This window comes from Apodemus sylvaticus, chromosome 10, assembly GCF_947179515.1.
Source record: "Apodemus sylvaticus chromosome 10, mApoSyl1.1, whole genome shotgun sequence".
NCBI lineage: Eukaryota > Metazoa > Chordata > Mammalia > Rodentia > Muridae > Apodemus > Apodemus sylvaticus.
In genome coordinates, this window is record NC_067481.1 from 3,378,203 (window position 1) to 3,398,388 (window position 20,186).

Sequence of the window (20,186 nt, forward strand, 5' to 3'; positions counted from 1 at the left end):
GGGGGTTGGTGTGGTGGGGTTGGTGGGGGTGGGTCAGTATGGAAGGGTCTGTGTGGGAGGGTCAATGTAGGAAGGTGGGTGTGGGGGAGGGCTGGTGTGAGAGGTCAGGGTGTGGGAGGGTCAGTGTGGGGGAAGGTCTGTGGAGGAGGTCAGTGGGTGGGGTCAGTGTGGTGGGGTTGGTAGGGTTGGATCAGAATGGAAGGGTCTGTGTGGGAGGGTCAATATAGGAAGGTGGGTGTGGGGAGGGTTAGTGTGGGAGGTGTATATGTGTGTGTGTATATGTGTGTATGTATGTATATGTATGTGTGTGTTTGTACATATGTATGTATATGTGTATGTATGTATGCATGCATATATGTATGTATGTGTGTATATGTATGTATGCATGTATGTGTATGTATTATGTGTGTATGTGTGTATTATGTATGTATGTGTGAATGCATATGTTATGTATATGTGTGTATGTATGTGTATGTGTGTATGTGTATGTGTGTGTATGTATTGTGTATGTGTATATGTGTGTATATGCATGTGCATGCATGTGTGTATGTGTGTGTGTGTTTGTGTGCACTCATGCCTGCATGCGTCTGAAGTTCAGATATGAGCAAAGGGTGGCGCCCTACTGGAGGGGAGGGGAGGGGAGCTCTCTGCCTCTGTGTGAACAGCAGCCCTGGGGCTTCTCAGCTGCAGCAGCACCAGTCGGATCTCAGAGCCATCATCACGGGAAGCCACACTCCATGTCCGTATCCAGATTCTTTCTCCCTCTGGGGACACCCATGACACTGAACAAAGCACCTACTCTCAGTGGGACTTTGGCTTAATTTGATTATGTGGACAAAGGTCTAGTCCCTGCCAAGGTCACACTCCAAGGTCCCAAGATGGGCAGGAGTTTAGGGACAAAGGGATTATTCAACCTTGTGTGGGGCAAGATGAGATAAGAAATCTCAAATGTGATATTCAGGGACAGCCTAGAAATGTCCCCGGAAGCAGAGGGCAGGAGAGTAGGAGGTGCCAATGCCAGGCGAGGACAGGGGCAGAGAAAGCCATTCCTGGCATCCTAGAAGTCTGTGGATGGGGCCAGAGGAGCCCCACTAGGACTGCCCTGAGTCCCCCCCCCCCCCCAGCCCTCCTGGAACCAAGCAGCTGCTGCCAGCCGCCCTGCTGGGCCAGTAACTCTAAGAGACACATGCGCAGACTGGTCCTTGTGGTGTCACAAGCCCCATAATTACCCTTGGCTGCCAGCAAACAGCCTCTGCATCTGCGTCTGTCTGTCCGTGATGAGCCAAGCTGGGTGGGAGGCGCCCCAGCCCACAGAGGACACCTCAGGTGGACGGGTTCTGCTGACATCAGGTTCTCCCCCTGAGACAGAAGCCCAGCAGTGCTTCAACAGGAAGAAGAGGGCCTTCCCTGGAGGAAACTCAAGCTAACCAGCATCGCCAGAGCCCACAGGAAATTGCCATCTCCTGGGTGAGGTTTTTTTGTTTTTGTTGTTGTTGTTGTTGTTTTGCCTAGAGCTGTTCTGGGCAGGTGACAAGTCACTGATGGGACTGTCCGGGTCCAGCCATCCAAGGTCATTTCCTATCCTGCCTCATTCTCTGTAGCCACCTGCAGAGGCAAACTGGAACCAGCACGGCCTGTTCACTTTCCTGAGGGACCAGAAGTCACACACCAAGCCTGATGAAGGAGCAAGAGACTGTGTGGCCGCTGACACTCATCCCCACACCTGCACCTCATGCGACAGGAGATGATGTCAGACTCTGACGGGCCAGATTCCAGCACAACTGTCTGGACAGAGAATATTAAAGTCCCAGATCCACAGTGTCCAGGAAGGAGGCCGCAAGCCCCATGTGGCTTCTGAGTAGTTAAAAGGTGCTGACCGCCAAAACCCATAACGGACTGCCAAGACCTCGAAGGGCCTCGATAAGGAAGACAGCTCTGTAATGTGGATACTGACCACAGGTTGAAGTAAAATAGTATTTGGATGCATGAGAGTAAACAAATATAGTATTAACACTTTTTATGCAGACTTCTCTTCACTTTTTAAAACCATGTTTACTTTTTTGTTTGTTTGTTTGTTTGTTTGTTTGTTTTCAAGACAGGGTTTCTCTGTGTAGCCCTGGCTGTCCTGGAACTCACTCTGTAGATCAGGTTGGCCTCGAACTCAGAAATCCACCTGTCTCTGCCTCCCAAGTGCTGGGATTAAAGGTGTGTGCCACCACCACTCAGCACATGCTTGCATTAAATTAGTTTTATTTGTGTATGAATGTTTGCCTGCCTCGTGTATGCCGGCTGGTTGCCCATGGAAGTTGAGAGAGGGAATTACAAATGGTTGTGAGCCACCCCACCATGTGGGTGCTGAAAATCAAACCTGCATCTCCTACAAGAGTAGCAAATGCTCTTAACTACTTAGCCATCTCTCCAGACCTTCTTTTTACCTTAAAAAAAAAAAAGTGGCTACCAGAAATGTAAAAACCATAGCCAGGTGTGGTGGACAGCTTACACTCAGAATCCTAGCGCTCATCAGACTGAAGCAGGAGGGGACGCTGAGCTCCAGATCAGTCTGGGATGTAGAGGATGAGCCTGTTGCAGACAAAATAATCACGTAGTTGAGTTGGTCCCAGAACTCAGACGGCAAAGTCAAGAGGGAGACTACTTGAACCTAGGAGTTCAAGACCCTGTCCCAAAATGAAATAAAATAAATCTCAGAGGTAGTACTCATCTATCCATCTATCCATCCATTCATCTTGAGACAGGACCTCATTACATAAGCCCAAGATGGAACTGAAATAATTCTCCTGCCTCAGCCTCCTGAGTGCCGTGATTATAGATATACACCACTATGGTTGACTTAAACATTTTTTCTTGTAATAACCTGTTTAGTTCAGGGCATAATGTTTAGTTCAGGGTAAAGTGGGTGAGGTATTTTCCAGGCCTGTGTGAGGCCCTGGGTTCAAACTTCAAGACTTCGATAAATAACTAAATGCAGTTAGAGTCCTTGCCTAAGAAACACAGTCTTTGGGTCCAATGCCTAGTGCCAAAAGAAGATAATCTAAACATGGGGCATTGTACGAAAGTGTAAGTCATGCCTGCCTATTCCCAGACAGAAAAGAACACCCCAGTTTCTTTCCTTACCCCTTCTCACTCAGGGTCTGCATTGGCCAGGAGGCTGTTCTCAAACTTCTTGGCTGAAACAATCGTCCTTCCTTGGCACCTTCGAGAGGTGGGGTGGTATTTGCATCAGAAGAGCCATCTCATAACAGAAGTGCAGACATCTCTAACACTCTGCGTGGTCAGAGGGGCTCAGACCCCATACTTGTTGAGTGACGTGAGCAGGTCACGTGGCCTCTCTGAGCCTCGAGCGGAGCGTAGACCGGAGCATCCCCTGTCTTAGCACTGACAGAGCGTCTTCTACAAAGCATTTCTGCACCATCAGGGCCTCGTGGTGGCACATCAACCTGAAAGTAATGTGGCTTTGTTACCATTGCCAGTGTTTATGCCATGTCTTATCTATTTCTGCAGAAAGAATTGCCACACATGGGCCTGAGCCCAGCCAGAGAGGCAGGGCAGAGATGACAGTCATGCCCCGCCCCCATGCTGGTCCTGGATTTATGGCAGAGAGGAGGAGATAAGGCACGAGTGCACACAGATGCAGGAGGTTTCGGTGACCCCGTCCCAACACCCTGTGACGTAGTGTTCGCCTCAGAGCAGCAGGTTCCCACAGCGGCACCTTCAGAGCTGGCAGAGAGAGCTGACGGAGCAGGGCACAGCGGCACACGGTATGCCTGGCACTCGATACACTGACACCACGTGCCTGGCACATAGTAGGCCTTCCATGTTCTCTCCTGTCGGACCAGGGCAGAACTGATGCAGAGGCCGTGGAGGAGGGCTGCTTACTGGCTTGCTCCCCATGGCCTGCTCAGCCTGCTTTCTAATTTTTAATTTCATTTTATTTTTTGCTGGTTATTTTATTTATTTACATTTCAAATGTTATCCCCCTTGCCAGGTTCCTGTCTGCAAACTCCATACCCCATGCCCCCTCCTCCCTGCCTCTATGAGTGTGCTCCTCAGCTACCTACCCTCTCTCGGCTTTCTTATAGAACCCAGGACACCAGCCCAGGGATGGCTCCACCCATGATGGGCTGGGCCTTCCCCCATCAATCACTAATTAAGAAAATCTCCTACAGGCTTGCCTAGAGCCAGATCTTGAACTTACAGAGGCATTTTCTTCCTTTTTTTTTCTTAATAATGTATTTATTTTTATTTTATGGACGTTGGTGTTTTTCCTGCACGCGTGTCTGTGTGAGGGTGTCAGATCCCCTGGTATTGGAGTTACAGACATTTGTGAGCTGCCATGTGTGTGCTGGGACTTGAACCTGGGTCCTTAGAGGAACAGTCAGTGCCCTCAGCTGCTGAGGTCTCTCCGGCCTCCAGAGGTATCTTTCTTAGTTGAGGCTCCCTCGTGTCAGGTGACTCTAGCTATGTCAAGATGACACATAAACATGTCACGATGGAGCTCCAACCTTCTCTTTTTCATTCATCACCTAGATGACACAGTAAGAATAATATCACATAATAATAATCACGTATGATAACCATTCCAAATATTTAAAGTCCCACAATCTTCAAAAAAAATCAAACACTTAAAAATTCAGTCTCTTACAGCTGGAGAGATGGCTCAGTGGTTAAAAGCACTGGCTGCCCTTCCAGAGGACCAGAATTCGATTCTCAGCCCCCACGTAGGAGCTCACAGCTGTCTGTGACTCCAGTTCCAGAGGACCTGCCTTCCTCACACAGATGTGCAGGCCGAACAGCAGTGCGCGTGAAAATAAAATAATCGCAAAAGTTATGTTTCTTTAAAATATCTAGTTTCATTTGAAATCTAGTCTGGAAACTGTGGGCTCCTATAAAATAAAAAAAATAATGAATTAAATACTTCCTTACTTCAAGAGAGAAGAATCAGAGCACAATCAGAATCAAGTAAAAGCCAAACCACAAACTTTTTTTTGTTTTGTTTTGTTTTGGTTTGGTTTGGTTTTTTTGGGTTTTTGGATTTGGTTTTTTCGAGACAGGGTTTCTCTGTGTAGCCCTGGCTGTCCTGGAACTCACTCTGTAGACCAGGCTGGCTTCGAACTCAGAAATCCACCTGCCTCTGCCTCCCAGAGTGCTGGGATTACAGGCGTGCACCACCACCGCCCGGCTAACTACAAACTTTTAACTGTGTAAATCACTCTGTATCCAATGATCTGGAATTCATTCACGATCTTCTGGGGTCCTCCAAAGGGCCTGGGTCATTTCTCTGGCTCTGCCTTCTGCGGCACTCTAGGCCACAGCTGGCTCCACTCCACTGCTGCTGCTGCCCATGGTGGTCATCCTGTGGCACTGGCATCTCCACAGTGCTGGGGTCTCTGCTGCAACTGGGCTGCCCCTCACCATTAGCCCCTCCTGGGCTCTCTTCAGGGACCCCAACCCTGTCACACCTCAGCTGCATTTCAAGACCCCTTCCTGCCTTCAAAGCCAGCACCACCTGGGTGGCTCTCACACCACCCAGTTCAGCTGCCAGCTGGTATGATGTGGCCGCCTCTGGACCACAGTTGCTGTGTGCTGAGCCTGAGGAAACACTTCAGAAGACTTCACCTCGGTGATGCTTGATCTCCAGCTGACCAGGCACCACAGACTTTTCACATAAACTGTGAGTAGAGTCTTGGGTCCCTCTGAACCATTGCGAACCAGGCCTCCGCCATCTTCACCACTCCCCATGTTCTCACCGACCAGGCTCCAACAGGACAGCTCACTAAGCTCTCAGCTCCCAATGGCTTCTCTAGCCCAGAGTTCCACAGTCCTTCCACAGTCCTCCCCAAAAGACATGGTCAGGTCAGGTCAGCTGGATACTCAAATCTCCATCTGTGAGTTAAAGGTTTTGCTTCTCAGGAGAATCCATGCCCCAACAGATGACACATTGTTCATCTGTAGCTGCTTATGCTACAAACCTGTCATTCTCCTGCACCAAAGAACTTCCTGGGAGCAAACAGATCCAGTAGTGGGTCCACCCTGAATAGTGGACGAGAAGCCTTCCCTGTATCCAGGCATCTATCACCCACAAGGCTGGCAGTGCCAGCCTCAGATGGTGCTGCCACTCTTAAGACTGCCGTGAGGCCTCTGTACCTGGAAGGTCTCCACAGTCCCAGGCAAGGCTCCATCTCCTGGACACATGTATCAGCTTCCCTGGGGACATGGTGGGCAGGTCACTCTGCTAGCAGGGAAAGAGCCCAGACAGTCACAAGACAGGATTCATCCCCACAGCCTCAGGGAGCCCTTCCTTGGTCCTCAATTCCACACCCTCCTGATGGCCACACAACCGACCGGCTACCTAGCTGGGAACTTTGGCCCAGACTTGGCTGCCCTGGTTTCTGCCTTGTTTATTTGTTTGTATACGATTTTATCTATTCTGATTATTTTTGTAGGTGCAAGAGTTTCCTTTCATGTATGTCTAGGTGTGAACCACATGCATGCTCAGTGCCAATAGAGGTCAGAAGAGAACATTAGATCCCCTGGAACTGGAGGTATAGGTGGTTATGAACGACCGTGTGCATGCTAGGAACTGAATCCTGGTCATTTGCAAGAGCAACAAGTGCTCTTAACTGCTGAGTCATCTCTCCTGACCCGTGTCCTTAAAAACAACAAAATAAAGGTTTTATTTTAGATCATGTCAGGGTTGGGGAATGTGTGCACATGTGGAGACAGGTGGTGGATCCAGGAGCTGGAGTTAGAGGTGGCTGTGAGTTGTTACATGTGGGTGCTGGGAACAGAACTCAGGTCTTCTGCAAGAGCAGTACACACACTCTTGACCACCGAGCCAACTCTCCAGACCTGCTGCTCTGTCTCAATAGGAAAAACAAAGTCAAACCGGAGCTCACAAGAGCAGCTTGTGTGTGGCGGCTCCCCCCCCCTCGGAGCAGTCTGAAACAATCTGTGAGGCCAGCGGCCCTCTCTGAATGTCGGTCTATCAGCATGGGGAAACAGAAGCACCAAAAACAGTCAGAAGTCAGCTCCCCCCTCTGACCTCTGACCCATGCTCTCAGAAAGGAGTCTTGGGGCTTCAGGAAAAATGACTGAAAGAAAGTGGGCAACCGGTGCCAACGGCAGGCTGGCCGTTCTCTGCCTCAGCAAGCGCACTAATCATATAGGCACTTACACACACACACACACATACATACACACATATATACATACATATACATATACATACACACATATACATACACACATATACATACATATACATACACACACATACATATACATATACATGCACACACATACATATATGCACACCCATCCACACATACACACAAACATGCACATCACACATGTGTACACATATACAAACATACATCCACATATATACACACACAATATACACACATGCATACACATACAAACACATATACACACATAAATAAACAGACACACACTCCCTATATATGTAATTAAAAATAAAGCCTTTAGTTGGGCAGTGGTGGCACACCTCTTTAATCCCAGTACTCAGGAGGCAGAGTTGGGCAGATCTCTGAGTTGAAGGCCAGACCTCATCTATAGAGTGCGTTTCAGGACTTCCAGAGAGCTACACAGAGAAATCCTGTCTCAAAAAAACTAAATAAACGAACAAATAAAAATTAATAAAATAAAAACTTTAAGGCGTTTAGAAAGTCAGGTCAGAGCTGGGATGTACTGGTCAAGTGTTTCCCCAGCATGTGTGAAACCAGTTTCAATTCCCAGTGCCACCAAACCAAGCATCATGGTGCATGCCTGAGACTCCAGAAAAATGGCTAGCCTGGACTACATAGGGAATTCAAGGCTAGCTTGGGTTCGGTAGGATGGGGTTAATACAGAAACATCCCTTTGGACTTGTGTGCTGAATGTCTGAGTCTCAGCTGGGAGCACTGCTTTGGTGGGAGGTGGGGCCTTGTGGCAGTGGAGGTGGCAGAGGCTATGCCACTGAAGGTCACTCCTGGTCCCTGAGCCCTCGCTCAGTGGTTCATCAAGCTGGAATCTGTACTCTGGTCCGCCATGGGCTCCCTACCCAAGCTGAGGATACATATGTGCTGTGTCTCTCCAGGAAAAGTTTTGTCGCACAACAGGGTCCCCAAGATTTGAACTCGGGGTCTCATGTCTATGCAGGAAGTTTGAACTGCCCTGCCAGCCTCAATTTTTGGACACTGCTTACCTTGTTCTTAATATAACTTACTTAATGGAAAATTTCTAGCATTAGCTGCATTTAGCAACAGGCTCACAAAATATCGTGAGACTCTAGCCACGAGTGCCGGCAAGCTGGTGCCAGCCTAGCACCCCAACACATGTGCTGGCCTACCTGTCCTGGACAAAGCCCTGTATATCCACCGACCAGTGCACACTACCTACTGCCTGCCAGGCACTGTTCTAGAGGCTGGGGACACACCAGAAACTGAGCTGACTCCTCTGCTGCAGCACTCAGCAGGAGAGACACGGGCTGCAGATGGTCCTGTCAGTCAGTGTGGATGCCCCGGCAACAGGGCAGGACTCTGGAGATCTAGTGGGAGTTGGGTAGGGCCAGGGTAATAATATGACCTGAGTCTGCTCTAGGAAAAGATGGCGAGCACGGGAGGCTGAGGCAGGAGGATCAGATGCCAGCCTGGGCTATACAATAAAACACTCTTCAGGGGTTAGAAGGGACAGCAGAACAAAGCTTAAGTGAAAGGAAGGCCACCCGGGGCTGCAGCCACCGGAAGTACGGAGCCCCAGGCAGCTCAGCTGCATCCAGTGGTGATCCTCATGTGCCTGCAGGTCGGAGGCAGGACTCTGTAGGGTGTGAAGCCAAGGTGTACTCTCTCTCTCTCTCTTTCTGTCTGTCTGTCTCTCTCTCTTTGTCTCTCTCTGTCTCTCTGTCTCTGTGTCTCTCCCTGTCTCTGTCTCTTTCTCTGTCTCTGTCTCTCTCTTTTTCTCTGTCTCTCTGCCTCTTTGTCTCTGTCTCTCTCTCCCTCTCTCTCCAAATGAATAAACTGGGGCCTCACTTCATGAAAGTCGAGCTTTGGGGTGTGGGAGTGGGGAGACTTGTCCCGACTCTAACCACTGAGCACCCTTGCTTGTCTCCATCCTCAGGACTGCCAGCAGAGGTCAGCAGGCCCCAGTGCCTCCCATTCTCCTACCTGAGAGGGCTCTGACTTCTCACTAGACTCTCCACCTCCTTAATGGGAACTCCCAGGGCAGCTTTGTGGGTGTTAGGACCAGGACTGACACCCAGTGTTGGGATCCCAACTGGGATTTCCACCACCATGCTGACTGGAAACTGTGGTCAGCTCCCCTTCTTAGAACATCTGCAGGATTGGACTGGGGGAGAGGGAGGGGGAGGGGGAGGGGAGGGAGAGGGGGAGGGGGAGGGGTGTCTGGGAACAGAGGGAAGCAGAGGGAAGACAGGGATGGAGTCACACGGGGAGAGGCAGCTCTGTATGTCTGCTGCCTAGCAGGACAGGATGACTTCATGGGCGTGAGACCCAGCCCTGAGTGTCTTCGCTGTTCTCATGTACAGCCACGTTAAAGTCACTCATAGAGTTTGATGTACAAGGCGTTACACACTTTTATTGTGCCTCGCAAAAGGAGCACACAGCCCTTCCCCGTACTAGTCTGACAGGGGATTGAGAAACTGTAGCAAATGGGTTCCTAGTGGGTAGGGCTCTATGGACTAAGGATGAGACAGGACATAACTCAGTAGTTGTTTGCCGGCACATCCAAGGCCTGGGTTCAGTCCCCTATGCAGAAATGAAAAGGAGGTGGGAAGGAGGAGGAAAGGGAGAGGAAGGGGGAGGGGAAAAGGAGGGGAGGGGAAGGAAAAGACAAGAGGAGGAAGGAAGGAAGGAGATAGATATAGATATCTAGATAGATAGATAGATAGATTGATAGATAAATGGGTTCTGAGAAGTAGGATGGATGGATTTGGGGGATCTGGGTGGGTTCCAGGGGGCTATGAAGATCCTTCTGTGGCACTGAGTCATTGTAACAGGAGTGGGAGTGAAGGAGGGGAGAACTACAAGGTTTGGCCTAGGGCTTGCAAGAGATAGGTCTCCAGTGGGCTTCTGGAGTCTGGGCATACCCTTTTTGCTTTTTGTTTTGATGCTTTAGCCCAGCTAGGACCTTGTGGTCCTACGCACAGTGTGAGGAGGACCATAGGCTGGCTGCTTGAAGCAGACAATTGTGGCAGGCCGAGCACAGGCCTGTTCGATATTCTATTGACAAATTCACCTTGGCAACCTGAAGCCCAGTTCCTCAAGAGCGCTGCGACCTCATGGTGATGCTGTGCCTTAAAGGCACCTCCAGAGCCTCCTAGCTATCCTGTGAGTAGGGGAAAGGAGGCAGGGCCAAGCAGGGGCATAATGTGGGGGTCATTTGTGTCCCCACCCTCTGCAGGCCCAGAGACCACTGTGCTTGCCAGACACAGAGGCTCAGCCTTACCGCCAGGCTACTGTAGAGGTGGCATCTGAGGGCCAGAGGAGCTCGCTGAGGAGGAAGTCACTGACGTACATTACTACTGATCAGGCCTCTAATGAGAAACATGAAAACTGCAGTCACTAATCAATGCAGCTCAGAGCATCGGCTCGGGCTCTGTGGGCTGTGTCCACGAATGCCGCCCTTTCTTTCTGAGGCGCAGGGCTGCCTGGAGTGTGGGTTGCACGCTATAGGACACACCCAGGTGCTTCCTCATCCACCCTTCAAGCCCTGAGAGTCAGAACACAGGCGTGACTCCAACGGCTGGTTCAGCCTGAGGAGCTAGTGAAAAAAGAATCTGGGCCCAGCTCTGGCCCAGGCTCCGGAGCTTAACTCCACCCAGCATAGAATCCGTGTCTGACTGTCAAGATCTATTTGGGGAAAAAAGGCAGAAGGTAGGCGGGGCACAAGCGGGGATGTACCTTTGGTAGGAAAACAAGAGGAGATGAACAGAAAGCCGCTGCAGCCCAGTGTGGGAGGGCGATTCCTCAGCCTGTCTCTGTGTACTTAACAGCTGCCGCTGTCTTTTAGAATTCCAAGAAAGAGTGCTCCCCCACAGAAGATGTCTGAGGCTCTATGCAGCATTCCTTGGCTTTTATATACTAATTCTTGGTCCCCAGGGTGAAAAAATAAAATTCAGCCATCACTGGCAGGTTGAAAATTCGAGGTGTCTTGTCTCTATGGCACTCCTTTTGAGGGGCGACTCCATTCTCTCTAACAGAAGCTAACACCAGCTTCAGGCAAGGGGGTGGGAGTGGGAGGCCGGTTCTGAACCTTCCCATTCAAACGAGTCAAAGAATACAGAATCACCCCATTATAATCATTACTGTCAAATCACAGGGCAGTCAGCTCACTGACATAGGCCAGATGGACATCCGGGAGAAATTGGTAGTGCCAGAGCTGCTTCTGTGGAGAGAGAAGGAAGGAGCAGGCTTGGGGCTTCTGTTCTGACCACATCTGCTGCTCCTACATCCCCCCCCCCTCGCCCCCGTCTGCTGCTTCCACAGCCTCTATAGCCACAGTGTCAGAGAGTTCCGCAAGGAGGGGAAATGGCCAGAAGACGCCCATGTTCCAGGCAGGGGTCCCAGTTCGCCACACCTCCCCCAAGATGTACTTCCACAGCCAGAACCAGGGTTGTCTTCTGACCTCATGGAGTCCCAATATATCAGCTCTCATAAAACAGTATTAAAAGTTATATCGTCATGCTGGCCTAGTGGCACATGCCTTAAATCCCAGAACTCAGGCGGCGGAGGCAGGTGGATCTCTGAGAGGGGAGTCCAGCCTTGTCTACACAGGTTTCCAGGACAGATAGGGTGACATAGTGAGATCCTCTCTCTCTCTCTCTCTCTCTCTCTTAGGTTTTTTATTCTCTCTTTTGAAAGATTTATTTATTTATTATATGTAAGTACACTGTAGCTGTCTTCAGATACCCAGAAGAGGGTGTCAGATCTCATTTAGGATGGTTGGGAACCACCATGTGGTTGCTGGGGTTTGAACTCAGGACCTTCAGAAGAGCAGTCAGTGCTCTTAATCACTGAGCCATCTCTCCAGCCCCAAGATCCTTTCTTTAAAAAATAAAAGTAAAAATAAACAATACCCTCAACCGTGTTAGCATGACTAGCAGGTTACAATGAAAGCTAAAGAATTCCCCTTGATCTTGTCTGTGTTCCTGATCTCAACAATAAATATATCTTCCTGCGATGGACTATCATTCAGCCTTCCTTAGGAAGGGGATTCAGATGCCTGTGACACCTAGAGAACGCCACAGTCACCTTGAGCAGGACACAGGAAGGCAATGCTATTGGCTTCCATCTACAGGAGACCTTAGGTGGTCAGGTATAGGGCTGGAGCAATGGCTGTTCTGCTCAGTGGCGGTGGGAGAGAGGGCTCCGTGATTGACAGAGAGACGGCACTAGAAGTTCCTGAAGGAGACACTAGTGGGTATCCCAGCACCCACGAGGCAGCTCATAGTCATTCACAGCTCCAGTTCCAGGGGATCCTTTTCCTTCTTCCTATCTCCAAAGATACCAAGATATACAACACATGCAGGCACAACATACATAAAGTAAAATAGATCCTTTGAGAGCTGGAGAGATGGCTCAGTGGTTAAGAGCACTGACTGCTCTTCCAAAGGTCCTGAGTTCAATTCCCAGCAACCACATGGTGGCTCACAACCATCTGTAGTGGGATCTGATGCCCTCTTCTGATGTGTCTGAAGACAGCTACAGTGTGTATTCATATAAATAAAACGAATAAATCTTTAAAAAAATAGATCCTTCGAAAAGAGTCAAGCTCATAGAGGGAAAGAAGAATGAGGGCTTAGAGCATTTAATGAAGAAGACAGGCTCCAGTGTGGGGAAATGGAAGGTTCTTCAAGTGCACGGGGGAGCCTGCCTAACAGTGTACATGAGCTTAACATAGCTAAACTAAGCACTAAAAATTGCTTAATTTCCAAAACTGGCCTTGAATTTAAGATCCTTTGGGGGGGGGGTGGTGGCACACACCTTTAATCTCAGCACTCGGGGGGCAGAGACAGGCAGAACTCTGAAATCTACAGATCCAATTCCAGGACTGCACAGGGCTACACAGAGAAACCCTGTCTGAGGTGGGGGGAGGGGAAGGGGAGTAACTTAAGACTCTCTCCCCTCAGGGCTGGAGGGATGGCTCGGTGGTTAAGAACACTTGCTCTTCTTTCAGTGTTAACCAGGGTTAAGTTCCCTCAAGTGACTCACCACTTCCTGTAACTTCAGCCGGAGGGATCCAGTACCCTCCTCTGGTCTCCGTGGGCACTGAACATACACGTATGTATACATACACTTAGGGACACACATATACTCATGAAATAAAGAAAAATAAAGAAAAGATCGTCTTGCCACAGCCTACTTAGTAGCTGGTATTGCGGGCATGTGCTACCGGACAGAGATTACCACAAATTTTAAATATATGATTTTTAAAAATAATTTATGACCCAGTGTGGTGCCACATACTTTCGATTTTGGCACTCATGAAGGAGAGGCAGGCAGAGCTCTCTGAGTTCAAGGCAAGCCTGAACATATCGAGTACTACATATTGACAAGTTCTAGGCTAGCTGAGGCTACACAGTGGGGCCTTGTCTCAACCAAACAAAAACCAACCGAACAAAAAATAATAAAGGAAATTAAGGCTGGGGAGATTGCTCAGCTGGTCAATCACTTTTGTAGCGCACACAGACACCTGGATTTGATCCCCAACACTGCCCACAGTCCAGGATGTGGTACACAGCTGTAATCCCACCACTCGGGAAGCAGGGGCAGGAGGACCGGAAGTTCAAGATCACACTCAACTACAAAGTTTGAGGCCAGCCTGAGCTACATGAGACCTTGTCTGAAATAAAAAAATAAAACATTTTGAGAAATCCCTAAGCGTAGTGGGCACTGCACCGGAAATGGAGAGCTGTCCGGAAGGACTGCAGGGAGGCTCCACGCAGGAGTGTGTCCTTTCTCAAACTGGAACTATACTCACAGTAGTTCTTCCAACCAATGACAAGAGCCGGAGGCTCGGAGCTCTATCTAGAAGGTCACCCCGTGGTTATAAATACGTACTTTTCAAGACAGTCTGAAACTGCATAGGATGGCCCAGCCTGTAATCCTAATGCGTTCAGGAGGTGGAGGCAGGTGGACTAGGTGTTTGTAGCCTAGACTACAGAAGGAACCTGTGTCCAAACAAATCAATAAAACCCAGAGAGATGCTGTCTGGCCCACCCCTTATCCTTCTGAAAGTCGTGTAAGTCTTGGGGTCACTCTTCCCCTACCTAGGTTACCTCTTGAGGCTCTAGTTTCAGTAATAGTCACCAGGAAGCAACCATCAGTAGACAAAGTCCAAGCACTTACTTCCCATGAGATGGGGTCTCATGTGGCCCAGGCGGACCTCGGACTCCCGGCTCTTCCTGCTTCCTTCCCAACTGCTGACACTAGACGAAGGCACCACTGAAACCTGTGAGGCTTCTTGTAAAAGGCCATGTGTTTACAGGCTGACCTTTTCCAGTTCGTCCAGGACCCCCACTACTGACTGTAAAACTGGCTCCCCTCAGGTACCTGCCCCTTCTTCATAGTTCTTTTGAGAACAGAACAAGGGTGCCTTGGACCCTTTTAAAGGCTTCCAATTTAACAATGTATGCTTGCCTCTAGGGAGACTCCTGCCTGGGAGGGCACCGAGCTTGGGGTGGGGAGGTGGGAGTTGTGGGGAGGGTTCAGAGGAAACAATGGCCCTCATCTAAGATGGGTTTAGTCCTGGGTGTTCAGGAACTCCTAGGGTTCAAAGTCTCTCAGGGGATGGCTGTTTCTATCCAAAGGCTCAGGAGTGCGAAGGCGGGGTTGAGCACAGGAGGCAGGGCCTTCGAAGATTGCTTGGCCACCTCAGTGACAGGGAGACACCCCTATAAGCATACTGGGCCAAGCATACAGTCATCGTGATAGCCGGGGCAGTCTGGGAGCCTCGAGCCAGACCGAGAGGAGCTCGCCCCCTAGGGGAGGGCTCGGCAAGTGCAGGCCCCTGCGCCCCTGCGCCCCTGCCCCAGCTCCGACCACTGAGCACTGGAGCTCGCAGGTGAGGGGCCAAGCAGATGTCTCAGGAGTCCTCAGGGATCACCCTGGAAAACGTCTTTGCGAAATGAGTTGGGCAAGGGGACTCTTTGACCGAGACTATCTTTCTGGAGGTGGAATCAAGTGGGCACCCACACATTTCAGGATTCAGGAAGGCTAGAAGGTTGGACTGAATGACCACATCCCACGACTTCGTCATCGCGCGTGGGGGTGGGGCCTGGACCCAGGATGTTGGGGGCGCTTCACTGCGAAGGATAAAGTTGCACCGAGGTCAGATTAGGTTGTAGAAATGTCCAAAGCCCAGTTCGACAAACGCAACGCAGAATTTGGGGGTGGGGGTGCCCAAGGCGCTATGTGCAAGCCAAGCAGCAGGCTGGGCCCTACCAGCCGCCATTCACTGCCACAAGATCCCGGACCACCATTTTCGTTCGGCCCTAGGTCCTGCGGGGACAACCCCCCACACCACCCCCAGGTGTTCAGTGTAGCTTGCGGCGCTCCCGCCCCAGGGGATCGATCGGCTGCCGGCGACGCGCAGCCCGGGCTCCCAGCCTTCGCCTCCGCCCCCTCCCCCGCCCGGGCTGCGCAGGACGCGGCCTCCGAACAGCGTCCTCGCCGTTCCCGGCCGCGGCCAGACCGGGCTCCGGGCCAGCCAGGGAGGTGGAGACGCGCCTGGCCTTTCCGATCCGACCCGCCCCTCTGCCCCGGGTTTTGGGGGAACCAGACGAAAGCGAGCCCCGCAACTCTGCCTGCTGCGCCCGGCGCCCCCTCTTCTCCCACCCAGGATCCAAATACCCCCTCGGGCGCGCGCTTAACCCTGTGCGTGCCGTGAGACTAGAGCTGGGGAGGCGAGTGGGGGCGGGGAGGTGGTGGCGCCTCGGCTGACGATCTCTTCGGGGTCCGCCGGAGCGATTTTCATTTCATTCCGGGGCTGGCTGGATCAGCTAGCTCTGGTTGGAAGGGAGGGTGGGGGGGAGAAGAAAGAAAGAAATCTGGCCTGTGTGTGGGCCCCGCTGGGTTTGGGCGCGCGACGGGGGCACCCGAGAGCAAAATGCAAGGGGCGGGTGTGTTGGGGCTCACCTCCAGGCCACAGGGGATCCTGGGCCAGGCGGTGGGCTAATGAAACCCAAATAAAAAGCACAGGTTTTGCCGAGGCCGTTGTGCGCGCGAGCTAGCAGCAGCGGTGGGCGATTGTGTCGGCTTCAAAGATCATATATGAAATATGGTCCCGGGGAGGGGGCGCGGATCCCCAGGCCGGCGGAGCCTCGCGATTGAACTCGGGGCACGAGGCGGGTGGGCTCCTTCAGGCCAGCCTGGGGAGGCCTCTTGACGTTGGGAGAGAACGGGCCAGCGGACGTCGCAGTCCCCTCACCCGTCCCGCTTCAGCGCCCGCAGACCCCGGCGTGCCGCAATGCAGAGGCAAGGCCCTGCAGGGCCTGTGTGGCCCCCAAGGGTGTCCAGGTCCTGCCAAAGGGCCACTGCCTCACTGCCCCGGCCCTCTGAACCCGCGGCCCCGCCCGTGTACCCCGCCACCTCTAGTCTATCTGCACCACAGATCCAGCACCACGCGGGCTCTTGGAGTGGGATCTGGGGACGTGGGGGGGGGGGTCTTCGGGGTGCAAATGAAAACAAATCCTTCGCGGGTGGTGTGACAGAGAGCGAAAATGGGGGCGGGGGGACGCGTGGAAGAGATCCCTGGCAAACAAAGCCGTTCTTCCTGGAGTGTGCAGGAGGAGTGTAGGGCTCCCTCGCGAACGCCCCTTCTCCACCCTACCCCCGGCAGTTTCGCCGGGTCAGCTCCCCCTAAGCTAAGCCGCCGCTTAAAAATTGTTTTACTAACGTCAGCTCTCAAGTCAAAGGCAATTTCCCTACCAAAGACGCGGCAGAGAAACGAGCCCTTGCAGTTTGGTAGTCATGCCCACTGAAATCCCCTTAGCTGTCTGAAATCCACCCGGGGCAGCTGGTCCGGGAAGCTTCAGGCCCCTTCTTCCAAACAGAGCCCAGAGCTGGGGTCAGAGAGCGACGACGGCAATCTCCCGTGGACCGAGAACCCATTCACCGAGACGGCTCCTTTAAGAAGTTTATTTTCCCCCGGTCGGCACGGGTCACGCTTGTTCCAAGACTGGATTCTCAGTAACCATTCTCCACTCTTCGGTCATTAAAAAGTTCCCAGCTTCTCGGACCGGTTTCTTTGCCCTACCTTTCTAAGCCCGAGCCTACCGCTGGTTGAGGGAACATCGCTCCTCTCTTGGGGCCCCTGAAGGCCCCTGGGGGCCCCAGCTCGTGGCGGCATCTGGAAAGCTTCTGTTTCTCAGTGGAGCCGACAGAACTACTACCCCTGTTTGGAAAGGGGCGGTGTCAAATGCACTGGATTAAGGAGTCTTATAAAGGTTCCCGTGGGGCCCCTGGGCATCCCCGGTTGAGGACAGGGGCCCCAGTAGAAGGCTCTGGGAATCCCGGGTTTGGAGTCAGTTTTTCCCAGACAGGGGGTTGGGAAGGTAGGGACCGCCCCAAGGGAGGCTTTAAGAAGGGTTTGGGCACATCAGGGGACTTCATTGGCCACCCCCGGGTTTCGGCCCCACTTTCTCCCAGCCTCGTATTCGGGCTGGTGGACCCGAGCGGTAGCTATGGTAGCTGTCACAAGAGAGTTGGTCTAGGACCTGCCTTCAGGTTAGAACAGGGATCCGAGAGTAAGTCACTTTCTTCATCTGCCCACCCTCCACGAGGAGCCTGAAAGAAGAGAGTTGCTGCGTGGGCGGGCACTTCTGTGTTTCAGCCACCTTCAGAGCTGTCCAGGGAAAGGCCTTTGGAGGGCTGGACAATGGCGGGTGGCTTTCGGTGTTTGAGGTGATTCCAGGAGGCCCCCTCTGCAGTTAGGGATCCCGGAGGTTCCTCTAGTTAGATCATAAGCAACTCCAGAAAAGATCCTCTGTGAGAGAGAGTGCAAGCGTTTCTTTCCCAGTTTGCGGAGTGGTTCCTGCGCAAATTAGGCGTCTGTGCACCTAGTTCCTTTCAGTGGCCCCTAAGGTCCAAATCTGGGCCCCCGAGGGCCCGGACCCAGCGAACCCAGCTGTCTGCTATACAGCTTGCTGCCCCAGGTGGCGGGCAGGCTACAGTGGCTGCCTGCACTCCCCTGAGCCAGGGTTCTGGATAATGCAGGAAACACCCAGAGTAAACAGATTTTCCTGGGGAATTTTGAGTAAAGAGACCGACATTGTCGGGAAGCTCAGCTTCCCAGACTGAGGGACTGGCCTACACAAGGTTGCCCCAGACCTTCTGAATGACTGGCTGTGCGATGTCCTGGGTGGCTGAGGGTGAGTGGGGGCTGGACCACAGATCTTCACCCCATGATCTTGAGGACCCCTCTCTTTCTGACTGAACTGTCCCTCAACAGTTTCCCTCTGAGCACACGTTAGGCACCGTGTGTGTGTGTGTGTGTGTGTGTGTGTGTGTGTGTGTGTAAATCATCCAAATACAGTAGGGGGTGACCCTTTTCTAGTGCCCCGCCAGCCCCAAGAGTTGGGGTGAGGGTAGTCATCCACATCCCATCTTGCGGCTTTCCCCTTCTTGGAGACAGATTTGGGCCTCATGGTAGTCAGAGACCAGCCGCTGCACACTGAGTAGCTCTTGCCTCCAGAAGACGACGCCCTCCACCCCAATACTCTAAAGAGTAAATACCGAGCGAGCTAAGCAACAGCCGAAGCCACAGTGTTACAAGGTGGAGTGCGTATGTGTGCAACACCAAACTAACCCTCTGAAGACTTTTCCTGGATTCCTGGGAAAACACAAGCCCTGGCAGGCTTTGGGGGTTCGCTTCTACACCTGGCCCTTCGCAAGTCACCTCAGCGTAGTCCTCATCAGGCATTCTGAGACGCAGAGCAGGGACAGAGACCCGGATGGTCTTGCCCTCCCCCTCCCTCGACCCACTCTTGTCTTTTGCGCTTTTTCTGTCTCTGTGGACGCTCAGCCAAGGGATTGCGCAAGCTTCCTGCTCCACGTCCTTCAGGAGCCCTGAGCTGGGGCCCCCGGCGCAGCGCAGGCGAGACACGCCCTTACTTCTCCCTCTTTGCATGGCGTGTCCTCAGCCAGGTCTACCCACTGCGACCCCACGGATCTCGCCGGCCCACCGGTGGCGCCCTCGGAAGGCCGCGTCTGGCGCAGCAGCTCCCCCAGCCGGACGCTGGAGCTGAATACCCCTGAACGTGCGGGGCTAGCCGGCTTCGAGGTGCTAAACTTCACACTGCAGGGCTCCAAAGGCCGCGTCAGCAGGGCTTGGCTGTCAGAGACCAGGGGACGGGAATTCAGGAAGAATACGTGGCTCCCTGGCCATGCTGTTTCCCCTTCTCGCAGCCCACTCACCCACCGCCACCCCTCGGCCTCAACCTCTGCTTGGTCCTCCCCACTCTTTCTTTTGAGGCTCTTCTCTGAACCCCCACGAAGTCCCTCTGGACCTGCAGCCAGACTCATTCTCTCTCTCTCTCTCTCTCTCTCTCTCTCTCTCTCTCTCTCTCTCTCTCTCTCTCTCTCTCTCTCTCTCTCTCTCCTCTCCCCTCCTCTCCTCTCCCCTAGAAACTGTCCCTTCCCCGCGAATGAGTGAACCAAGTGTAAATTAGAAGCCGTTCAGAATCTTAGGTGGCTTCGGATTCAGAGCCCCTTTCTGCCGAGGTTCTTGAGTCCTAAATGCCCCGTGGCCAGCTGTTCTTTTGTCCCTGTCTTCGCCTCTCCGTTCTCGTCAACTTGTCCAAGTCCTCAGTCTTCTGGCTCTTTCTCTCCCCACCTCCTGGCCTAAATGCTGGGAGCCTGGCGGGGCGGGGCGGTGGGCACCGAGGGTGGGGACCTGAATTGCCCCCGCCTCCATTCTGCCCCCTGCCGGAGAGTCCCCTGTGCTTCCAGAGCCCTGCTGGACAGATGTAGTTGGGAGCAACTAAAAAGTGCAACGGGTGCTTTCGTGGCCCCCAGCAGGGATCCCCGGGCCGTGCACAAGCAGAAACGGCGGCCGTGGGTGGGGTCGGGAGAGTCCCAAGTGTCCGGCTGCGGATCAGAGTGGGCCCAGTCGAGGTGCCCACACTAGCCGCCTAGGCAGACACACCTCTA